General features: G+C 42.1%; 1 pseudogene; it reads right to left on the reverse strand.

Moving 5' to 3' along the window:
* Positions 1-431: 431 nt before the first annotated feature.
* LOC148162941 (acrosin-like) overlaps positions 432-12,023 on the reverse strand; it is a 39,297-nt pseudogene continuing 27,705 nt past the window's right edge.

Genomic DNA, 12,023 nt, shown 5'->3' on the forward strand with positions numbered 1-12,023 from the left:
AGCATCAGATGGCCACGCTACAAAACTTCAGACTGGGGTCATTCTTCCAATGCACTCAGACCCACACCCCTCCTTCTGAGTCAGCTCACCTCACAGAAGTGCTCCAGGGCCCACCTGCACTGATTTAATAAGCAGAGACTCTGAGTGTGAGATCCAGACCATACCTGGCTTGTCACCCCAGATCGCCTTGTTCCAACTTCAAAAATCAAGATTTAGGAAACCACAATAGCCACTGACATACAAGCAATTCCACCTTGTTGGAGGGTGACAGAGGGAGGACAGATTTGCTGGGGGAGGGTTTGGATTGAGTCGGGGACGGCAGGTAGGAAGAAGTCCAGAAAGAATTATATACCTATATTTATATGTATTTATTTCATCTTTGTTTTCTTGGGAGTAAAGGGCTCACTGGGTCTGTTGGGAGTGGGGTTGGATCAGGAGGCGGCAGTCAGTTCTGGGAGATCTGTGGTCTCCATTTCCTAATACCCCTTTGCATTAGAAAAGGTCTTCCCCTTCAAGATCTCTGTGAGTTGCTGTAGTCCCTTGGCAAAAGAAAGTACTTGGGGAGCTTTAGTGATAGGTGCGGGAGGGGTGGGGTTGGGGCCAGGGGTTTGGGTCGAGGTCGAGATGCAGGGGGGCTGGGAGGAGGTCAAGGAGGGCATTGGAAGTACCAAGGAGGGCGAGCAGAAGGGCGGGCAGAGGGTTGTCTAGCCGGGATTGCTTGAGAAGTCGGATGGGGAGGGGTGGGTGATTGAGCCATGTGCAAGGCATTAGAACCGATCTTGGAAGCAGTCCAGTTCAGATAGGGCCAGGTGGCCATGTAGACTCCGGGGCGCTTAGTTCGGGCACAGCCTACCCCCCAGCTTGTGACTCCCACGACTACATAGGTGTTGGCCGCGTTGTCTCTGCACATAAGAGGCCCGCCGCTGTCCCCCTGCCCAGAAGGACACAGAAGTCACTCTCTGGGCCACTTTTCCCCTGCTCAGGAGGGCCATAGGCTCTGGAAGGACAGTTTGTTCAGTCACATGTCTTCTTGCTGCCATGAACACAAGTGGTGGTGGTAAACTTTGAGTTGGTATCAACAGCTTCAGGTGGATGTGAGAAGGGGATGGATTGTCACGGGTCTCCTTGCAGTGAGGAGGGAAGATAAGTGACCCATGTGTCCATGTATGAGGCTGTATGCATGCATGGGCATGTGTGCACAAGTGGATTGAAAGGTTTTGTATTCTGGTGAGGAGAGGTAAGCATTCTCTTCAAGGGTTGTGTTCGGGTGATATGATCTCTGTGTCACGGTGGGATAAAGCTCTCTGTGTGGTGACTGGTTCTTTGTAGGGGCCCCAGGTATCACCTCCCATCCTCACTGCTACAAGATGGGACCAGGGTGGGCACCTGGGTGGCTCAGTTGGTTAAGCGACTGCCTTCGCCTCAGGTCATGATCCTGGAGTCCCGGGATCGAGTCCCACATTGGGCTCCCTGCTCAGCGGGGAGTCTGCTCACTCTGACCCTCTCCCCTCTCATGCTCTCTATCTCATTCTCTCTCTCAAATAAATAAAATCTTTAAGAAAAAAAAAAGATGGGACCAGGGAAAGGGTCACTGAAGCAAGGCCCTGGAGGGAGAGGAGTTCAGGGATTCACAAAAGAGGTGTTGGCAGGGAAAGGGGCGCCCAAGGGAAGTTACCTGGCAGGTGTCGATCTTGCCTTCAGGGTACCCTGCACACACACATTGAACGAATGCACCCGTTGTACCACTGGGTGGAGTTACATAATTTGAGGTCGATGAGGTTCACACGGGCCTCCTGCAGTGTAGGTGCGATCCTGTAGGCTACAGCCAGGCGGCTCGGTGGTCATCGATCACAGAAGACACGTTTCGGGAAAGCCCTGCCTCCTCCCTCCACGGAACCCCCATCATCCTGAAATGCTCTACTTCAACCTAAAATCCATGAAAGTCAATGCCCCTGGCCTCTCCTCAGACACATGTGAAGGATGTGGGGTGTTGGAGGCATATGCAGGTGAAGAGGAGGGGCAGTGCATGGAGGATGAACAGATGTGGCTACAGGAATGTGTGTTGATGCCAGATGATTATTCACAGCTACAGCCAGTATGTGTCACCTCATTTACACCCCACAGTGACCCCCTGTGTTAAGCGCTGTGACTCACCTTGCCTCCAATCAAGAGCCTGGAGCACCACTTGCCCAAACATGATGGTAGGGATATGGTGTGTCCTGGATTTGGACCAAGGTTTTCCTCTCTACACTCAAATCCAGGACACACATTTCATTTCCCCACAGTACGGCTCTAAGTCCCCCTCATTGTCCCCCGTTAAACCCCTCAGCTCAGTTCTGGACAGGATCTGCTGGAGTTGGGCAGATGAGTCCCTCCCCACGTGCCTCCCATCTGTTTTGAAGTTATAAAGAAGGAGGAGTCTTAACTTCATTCTTGAAGGATCATTTCCTGGATGTAGAAATCCTGGTTGACAGCTTTTTAAATGTCATCCCACTGCCTTCTGACGTTAGGGGTGTCTGATGAGAAAGTGGCTGTTTGTCTTATCAAAGATTTTATCTTTAAGTTTCACCAGTTTGCCTATAATCTGTCTCAGTGTTGACCTCTGGGTTTATCCTGCTTGGAGTTTATTAAGCTTGCTAGGTGTGTGTACTCATGCCTTGCATCAAGTTTGGGAAGTGTTTTGGGTTTTTTTTTATTTTTTTGTTTTTAAAGATTTATTTGAGAGAGCCTATGCAGACGTGTGTGTGTGTGTGCACCGGGAGAGGCACAGCAGACTCCGTGCTGAGCACAGAGTCTGATGTGGGGCTGGATCTCATAACACTGAGATCATGACCTGAGCTGAAATCAAGAGTTGGATTCCCAATCGACTGAGCCATCCAGATACCGCAGGTTTGGGAAGTTTTTAGGCATTATTTTTTCAAATCTCTCTCTTCTCTTTACGATGCATATATCGGTATGCTTTATGTTGTCCCACACGTTCCTTAGGCCCTGTTCATTTTCTTTTTTTCTTTTTTAAGTTTTTCTTTTTTTTTTAAGATTTTATTTATTTGGTTGACAGAGACACAGCCAAGGAGGGAACACAAGCAGGGGGATTGGGAGAGGGAGAAACAGGCTTCCCACGGAGGAGGGAGCCCGATGCGGGGCTCAATCCCAGGACCCTGGGATCATGACCTGAGCCGAAGGCAGATGCTTAATGACTGAACGACCCAGGTGCCCCGGCCCTGTTCATTTTCATTCTCTTTTTTTTTCCCCTCTCCAACTGGGTAATTTCAATTGCCTTATCTCAAGTTTGTTGATCCTGTCTTCCGCCTGCTTAAGTATGTTGTTGGAAACCTCTAGTGAGGTTTTTTTTTTTTTAACTTGCTTTTCAGCTCCAGAAGTTTTGTGGGTTCCTTTTCATAATTTCCGTCTTTTTATTAATCTCATTTTGTTCATATATCATTTCCTGATTTCCTTTAATTATTTGTCCATAAATTCCTTTAGCTCTTTGAACACATTTAAGATAATTCCAATGTCTGTATTTCTTCTGGGATTGTTTCTGTCCAATTCTTTGTTTCATGAGAATGGGCCATATCTTCTCATTTCTTTGTTTGCTTTGGCTTTTTTTTTTTTAATGAGAATTAGGCATTCTGAGTATCTTAATGTGGTAACTTTAGAAATCAGGTTCTCCCACTCCTCAGGGATTGCTGGTTTGTGCTTGTTTGGGGCTACAGTCATCTGTCTGTAACTTTTCCGAACTGTTTTTGCAAAGTGTATAACCCTTGTTGTGTGTGGTCGCTGATGTTTCTGTTCTGTTATATGTGGTCAGACCACAGTGAACTGACAGAGATTTCCTTAAGTTTCTGGCTCCAAAAATGGAAGGAAAAGCAAAGGTGTTCCTAGCTCTTGAAATCACTGACAGATGCCAGCAAGGCAACCCTGAAGCCTGAGAGAGCTGAGACCTAAATGTGCAAAATATGCAACCCAGACTTTTTGAGGGCAGTCTTTCTACCGCCACCCCTGGCCCTAGCCTGGTTCTGGAGCCCAGGTCACGAGGTCAGCACAGCAGGCCCGAGGGATGGGTGGTGGCAGCTGCTTGCCTGTGTCACTCTTCCACCTGGGACCAGCTCTCCGCTTTCACTTAGTGCTCTTCTGCTTGCTGTGTGTCCAGTCAGGTTCCAGAGTGTGGAAACAGTTGATTCTGATCAATTTTTTCTGGTTTACTGGCTATATCAGTTGGGGGTTGACCTCCAGAACTTCCTACTCCACCATTTGGTTAACGGCCTCAAGGTTCATTTTTTTCCCAAGCATATTCAGTTTCTTGGACACCATTAATTGATGAAACAGTTCTCGACCCCATTGAATCATAGTGATGCCTTTGTTCTAAATGCCATGACCACACGTTGGCTGCATATATTTTAAGGGCTTATTTAGTGTCTGTCTTCATCTGCTACAATGTAAGCTCCGTGAAGATAGGGATCTTCATCTATTTAGTTCAGTGTTATGTCATGGCACCTAGCATAGTGTCTGGCACGTGGTAAGCGCTCAGTAAATTTAACTAGTTTATACTAAAATGACTTGTCTATTCTTCTGAAGAACATTTATGATGTTATTTTTATGATATTAAAAACAATGCCACAGTGAATATTTTTGTGCTTACCATGTTGGGTACACACCTAGGCCTGCGGGGAAATTGCCTAGTTTTAGGGTTAGCTCAAACTTTAAGATACCCGTATTGCTCACCAAAATAGTTATGTTACGTGTGCACTCCTGCCAGGATGGTATAAGAGTTTCTGTTGCTCCATAAAATCCCCAACGTTTGATGTCATGTGACTTTCTGAATTTTGCCAGTCTATATAGGGCTGTGAGTGCTACTTCATTCTGTTTTAATTTGTAATAAAATGATTAAATTGTTACATTAAAACATTGAGCATCTTTTTTTTTTAGATTTTTATTTATTCATGAGAGAAAGAGAGAGAGAGAGAGAGGCAGAAGTAGGCTCCCAAGGAGCAGGGAACCCAATGCGGGACTTGATCCCAGGACCCCAGGACCATGACCTGAGCCAAAGGCAGATGGCTCAACCATCTGAGCCACCCAGGCGCCCCATTGAGCATCTTTTTATATATTTGTTATCCATTCATCTGTTCATATTCTAAGTACACAGGTTGTTTGTGTGTTCTCTTCTCAGAGCCATTTATATTTTCTGTATATTAATTCTTGTCAGTTGTCCGCATTGCATATATCTTCTCCCTGTCTGTGTGGTTTTTGTTTGCTTTTTTTTTCTTAACTTTTCATTTTGAAATAATAGAGATTCACAGGATGTTGCAAATAGAGTACAGAGGGCTTGTGCACCCCTCACGAGCTGCCCCAGTGATAATATCTTAGGTAACTGTAGAACATCAAAATCAGGACATTGGCATTGGCTTAGTGCATGTATAATTCTGTCATTTTATCACATGTGCAGTTTTCTGTAACCATCGTTGGAATCAAGATACAAAACTTTGGTCATGCTACCTGCTTCTAGTCACACCCACCCCACCTCACTTCCCACCACCACTGACCCCTGTAACCACCAATCTGTTCGGCATCTCTATAATCATGTCATCTTGGCAACATTGTATAAATGGAATTATACAAAACTCCACAGAGTAATACCCTTAAGACCCATCCAGGTTGTTGCGCTATCAATACTTTGTTCCTTTTTGTTGCTGAGTAGTAGTCCATGGTGTAGACGGCCACAGTATGGTTTTCTAGACTGTTCCAGTCACCTGTTAAGTGACAGTTCGGTTGATTCTGGGTCTTGGCTATTACAAAGAAACTGCTGCGAACAGGTGTGTAGATTTTTGTATGGACATGAGTTTTCATTTCATGGCTTAGTCATACAGTGAGTTTATGTTTCATTTGTTAAGAAACTCAGATTTTTTTCCAGAATGTCTGTTTTCCCACCAGCAATGTATGAAAGGCATGGTTTTCCTACACCCCTGCCAACGTTTAGTGTTGTTGCTATTTTTTATCCTAGCCGTTGTGACAGGCGTGTAATCATAGCTCATTGTGGTCTCAGTTTCTATTTCCCTGGTGCTTGGTGGCGTGGAACACCTTCTCCTAGGCTTATTTGCCACGTGTACATTCCTCTTTGGTTAAATGTCTCTTCGTGTCTGCACATTTTCTAAATGAGCTTTTTTTTTAACTGTAGAGTATTGGTAATTGTTTACTTTCCCAGGAACTGGTCTTTGTTCGATGTGCTATTTGCAGACATGTTCTTCCCATCTAGAGTTGTCTTCCCACTGTTATAACAGGGTTTCTCATAAAGCAGAAGGTTTTACTTTCCATGAAGTCCAGTTTGCCACTTGTTTCTTTTACGGATCATGCTTTTGGTGTTAACAAAATCATGGACTCTGGTCTTCGCCAAGCCCTGGCTCCAAAGCTTCTTTTTCCTGTTTTCTTCTAAAAGTTTTACATTTTTACATTTTATACTTAAGTCTGTGATTAGTTTTGAACTAACTTTTGTTTAAGTTGTGAGGGTGTAGAGTAAAGGGTTATTTTCTTCCTTAAAGATATTCCATTGGCACCATTTGTTGAAAAGGCTGTCATTCCTCCATTGAATTGCTTTTGCACCTTTGTTAAAAATCAGTTGGCCCTACTTCTGTGAGGCTGTTTCTGGATTCTAAATTCATAAGGTGTGTGAACCGTAATGTCGTCTATATCTTCTCTTTCAAATCTGTGCATGAGTAAAGAACTCGAGTCATGGATTTCCAACCTGGACACAAGGATGGTAAGACTTCCTGCTTTAACATGAGATGCTGTTCCCTGGGAGATAACAGCAGGAATTCGGACCACTACCCCTTCTTTTCCAAGAGCTTTGGGACTAGCCGTTGAGGTGCCCCCCTTGGGCGTTGTTTCTGCTGGCATCTTCCAAAGCTTGGAGCTAAAGGGCCACCAAGAAGGGGACTCCAGCTCCGTCAGTAACCTAAAACACCAAACAAAACACAGAAACACAGTCAACTGAGTTTTAATGTTTTCCTGAAAACTGTTAACCATTTTGTAGTGTTCTTTTCCACAAGCACTCCGTGAAGTGGAAGAGCAGGAATTACTATCCGTGTGTTTTAGAAAAGAAAACTGAGGCTAAGAGCAGCGTCTCGTAGGCCTACGGACACAAAGCCCATCAGTAGTAAACACAAAACATGAACACATGTCTCCTGACTAGAACGATGCCCTTTTCACATTGGACCCTGGGTAATTCTGACTCAAAATAAATCCTGACCTCAATCTGGAACTTTCTGCCGTAATCTCTCCTTTCCAACGTGGTAACAAGCATGTGTGGCTACTGGGCATCCAGAGTGTGGCTGATATAACGAGGGACTGAATTTTCAACTTAACTACATGTGACTAGTGGCTACCACAGTGGATGGCACCACTGTAACGTACCCATGAATACAAAGAGATCTACCTTGTAGCAAAAAAAAAAAAAAAAAGGAAGCAGGAAAAGAAAAGCAAAGGAACAAAGATCAAATGCTATCAACAGAAAATAAATATCAAGGGCACCTGTGTGGCTCAGTTGGTTAAGCAACTGCCTTTGGCTCAGGTCATGATCCTGGAGTCCCGGGATTGAGTGCCATATCAGGCTTCCTGCTCAGCAGGGAGTCTGCTTCTCCCTCTGATCCTCTTCCCTCTCCTGCTTTCTATCTCTCATTCTCTCTCTCTAATAAATAAATAAAATCTCTAAAAAAAGAAAAATATCAAGATGGTGGAGTTAGACTCAACCATATTAGTAATTATACTAAATGTAAATAGACTAAATCCTCTAATTTAAAGGCAGACTGTCAGCCTGGATTAAAGAAAAAACCACCAAGACACAGCTATGTCTTGTTTATAAGAGACCCTGAAATATAAGGACACAAACATCAAAAGCAAAGGGACTGGAAAAAAGACATATTGTGCCGAAAATAAACTCTAAGACAGGGAGTGTTACCAGGGATAAAGACAGACAATACATAATAATAAGAGAGTCAATTTGACAAAAAGACTTAATACTAAACATGTATATCTAACACAATTTCAAAATTCATTAAGCAAAATTTAACAAAACTAAAAGGAGGAATAGACAGTCACAGTTGTAGATTTCAACAAATTTCTCTCCATAATTAACACAGCAAGAAGACAAAAATGATGAGTAAGAATATAAACACTATTTAATCCACTCAACCTGACTGATATTTATGGAAACATCATCCAACCGCTGAATGCACACTCTTTTAAAGTATATTCAGGACTTTAAGAAAAGAGTATAACACGTCTCAATAAATTTCAAGTATACCATCTGTCCCCAAAGAAATGAAATCTGAAATTAATGACAAAAGACTAATAGAAAGTTCTCAAATATTTGGAGATTAAGTACAATTCTAAATAAAGGGAATTGGACAATATCGGAAGTGAATGAAACAAGACAATATGCAGGAAATGGCAGGATGCAAATAGAGCAGTCACGAGGAAAATTTATACTTCTCAAAGCATGTATTTGAAAACTTCTCAGAAAGGTTTATAATCAGTGATTTAAGCTTCTGTTGTGAAAAGTTATAAATTAAAACCAGAGTAGAAGAACGGAAAAGCAGAAATCAATGAAACTGAAAACAGAAGAAAAGAAAATATTAACAAAGCCAAACGTTGGTTCTTTGAAGTCATTTTTAAATATTAAACCCTTACAAGACATGAACGAGAATAAAAGAAAGAAGGGTGCCTGGGTGGTTCAGTCGGTTAAGCGTCTGCCTTTGGCTCAGGTCATGATCCCACGGATCCCCCGCATCAGGCTCCCTGCTCTGTGGGGAGGCTGCTTCTCCCTCTCCCTCTCCTGCTCCCCCTGCTTGTGCCCTCTCGCTCTCTGTCAAATAAATAAATAAAATCTTAAAAAAAAAAGAATAAAGCAAAGAAAATGCACATTATCAATATCAGGAATAAAAAGGGAGGCATCACCATAGATCCCCTGGAAAGCCTTTTAGGGGATATCATACCCAACTTTACACTAATAAATGGGACAACTTATATGAAATAGACAAAATACTCAAAACACCCAACCTTCCAAAACTGAAGCAAGAAGTAGTTTAAGAATATGAACACCCATAACAAAGTGGCAGCAAGAGAAATTTAGAAAAAAAATCCCATTTACGGATGTACCAAAAATAATAAAATACTTTAGGGATCAATTTAACCAAGGAAATGAAAGACTTGTACTCTGAAAACTATCAGACCTTGATTAAAACAAACAAACAAACAAACTAAAGATGACACAAGCAAATGGAAATACATACTATGCTCATGGACTGGAATAATTAATACTGTGAAAGTGTCCATAATTCCCAAAGCAGTCAACAGATCTGTACCTCTGAAACAAATAATGCAATATATGTTAAGGAAAAAAAAAAGAAGAAGATAGCAGGAGGGGAAGAATAAAGGGGAGTAAATCGGAGGGGGAGATGAACCATGAGATATGATGGACTCTCAAAAACAAACTGAGGGTTCTAGAGGGGAGGGGATATCCTGTTGATGGGTATTAAAGAGGGCACGTTCTGCGTGGAGCAGTGGGTGTTATGCACAAACAATGAATCATGGAACACTACATCCAACTAATGATGTATGGTGATTAACATAACAAAAAATTTAAATTAAAAATAATGTGTGGTGACTAACATAAGAATAAAAAAATTTAAAGAAGAAGAACAAAGTTGGAGGACTCACACTTCCTGATTTCAAAACCCACTACAAAACTACAGTAATTAAAACCGTGTGATTCTAGCATAAAGACAGACATACAGACCAACAAAAGGATTGAAGATCTGGAAATAAACCTCTACAACTACAGCCAATTGGCTTTCAACCTGGGTTCCAAGACTATTCAATAAGGAAAAAATGATTTTTTTCAACAAATGGTGCTGGTAAAAGTGGATATCCCCATACAAAGAAGAAAGTTGGCTCCCTATCTCATATCATACACAAAAATTAACTACAGTGGATCAATGATATGAATATAAGTACTAAAATAAAACTCTTAGAAGAAAACATAAAGGTAAACCTTCACGATCTTGCAGATGGAACAATTTCTTAGATATGATACCAAAAGCATGAACAACAAAAAATATATAAATTTAAGTTCATTAAAAATAAAAATTTTGTGCATCAAAGGACACTATCAAGAAAGCGAAAGGAACAAAATATTTGCAAATCATATATCTGAGGAGTCTAATATCCAGAATATATAAAGAACTCTTAGGACACAACAACAAAAATATAAACAGCCCAATTTAAAGATGGGCAAAGAACTTGAATAGACTTTTTTTTCCAACAAATATGCAAAAAGATACCCAGCATCAGTAGTCATTAGGGAAATGCACACCAAAACTACAATGAAATATCACTTCATACTCATTAGAATGACTACAATAATTTAAAAAAAGAAAATAACAGCTCTTGGTAAGGGTGTGGAAAAATTGGAACCCTCGTACATTACCGGTGGGAATGTAAAATGGTTCAGCTACTGTGGAAAACAGTTTGGTGGCTGATTAAACAGTTAAACATAGAATTACCATATGAACCTGAAATTCTACTCTTAGGTATATACTCAAAGAAATGAAAATATTGCACACACAAAAACGTGTAAACACATGCTCATAGCAGCACTATTTGCAAAAGCCAAAAGATGGAAACAGTACAAATGTCCATCAACAGAAAAATGGATACACAAATAGTGGTATATCCATGCAATGGAATAATATTTGGCCTTAAAAAGGAAGAAATTTTTGACACATACTACAACATGGATAAAATCTTGAGGACTTTACGGTAAGTTAAATAAACCAATCCCAAAAAGACAAATACTGTGTGATTCTAACTATATGAGGCCCTTGGTGTAGTCACACCCATGAGGACAGGACGTAAAGTTGGCAGTCAGGGGCTAGGGGGAGAGTCGGAGTCACTGTGTAATAGCGACAGAGTTTCAGAGTCACAGGATGGAAGGGGCTGTAAGGATGAATGGTTTAAACGAATAAAATGTATGTTGTATGTATTTCAGCACAATAAAACAGTCACACACCGTGTGGTTCCACTTACGTGGAATATTCAGAGCACACAAATCCATAAAGACAGCAGACTGGTGGTTCCAGGGGCTGGGAGAGGGTGGAATTGGGAGAAGCTGTTACATGGGTGTGGGATTTTACTGTGGGGCACAGAGAGGTTCTGGAACTACGCAGAGCTGGTGGTTGCACAACACTGGGAATTATACTAAATGCCACTGAATTGTTTGCTCTGAAACGGTTTATTGTATGTGAATTTCACCTCAAAATATTATTTTAAAACAATTAGTTCCAGGGGCTCCTGGGTGCCTCAGTTGGCTGAGCGTCCAACTCTTGGTTTCGGCTTAGGTCACGTTCTTGGGGTTGTGGGATAGAGCCAAGCCCCGTGTGGAGCTCCGTGCCCCAGGGAGGGTCTGCTGGAGATTCTCTCCCTCTGTCCCTCCTTCTGCTTGAGCTCTTACATTCTCTCTCTCTCTCAAAAGAATAACTCTTAAAAAAAATTCCAGAGCTTTTGAGAAACTCTGCTAGTATCTGTTTCCCTTGTTCGTTGCCGTAGCCCCACCCCACCAGTGCTTACTTAAACATTGTGCTTTGGGGAGAGGTTGTATTCTGCCCACATCGCTGGCCACCAAGACCCTCTGGGCCGGGGTCTCAGGAGATCGCAGTCTCTGGACGCACAAATACCAGTTTGAGAACTAAATGCTCACTCTATTACCCAGCGTGTTGCCCTAGGGGACTGAACCCCAATGACGTTTTCTGTAGTTTTTCTGAGGAACCCATAATGAAAGCTAGGGTACCCTTGAACTCAAGTTGAGTTCATGGCTTATTGACTTGGCACTTCCACAAAACATTTTTTCAAAAAAAATACACAATTATACTGTTAAAATAGTACAGAATTATAATTGTAATTTTTCTTCCTGGTGATATCTTTTGAGTGCCAAAGTACCCTGAAGATAACTTCATTGGATATTTTTCCTTAAATGA

Source organism: Eumetopias jubatus, unplaced genomic scaffold (genome assembly GCF_037043125.1).
Source record: "Eumetopias jubatus isolate StellerSeaLion01/CBP00866 unplaced genomic scaffold, mEumJub1_p1.0 scaffold_12, whole genome shotgun sequence".
In the NCBI taxonomy this organism is placed as follows: Eukaryota; Metazoa; Chordata; class Mammalia; order Carnivora; family Otariidae; genus Eumetopias; species Eumetopias jubatus.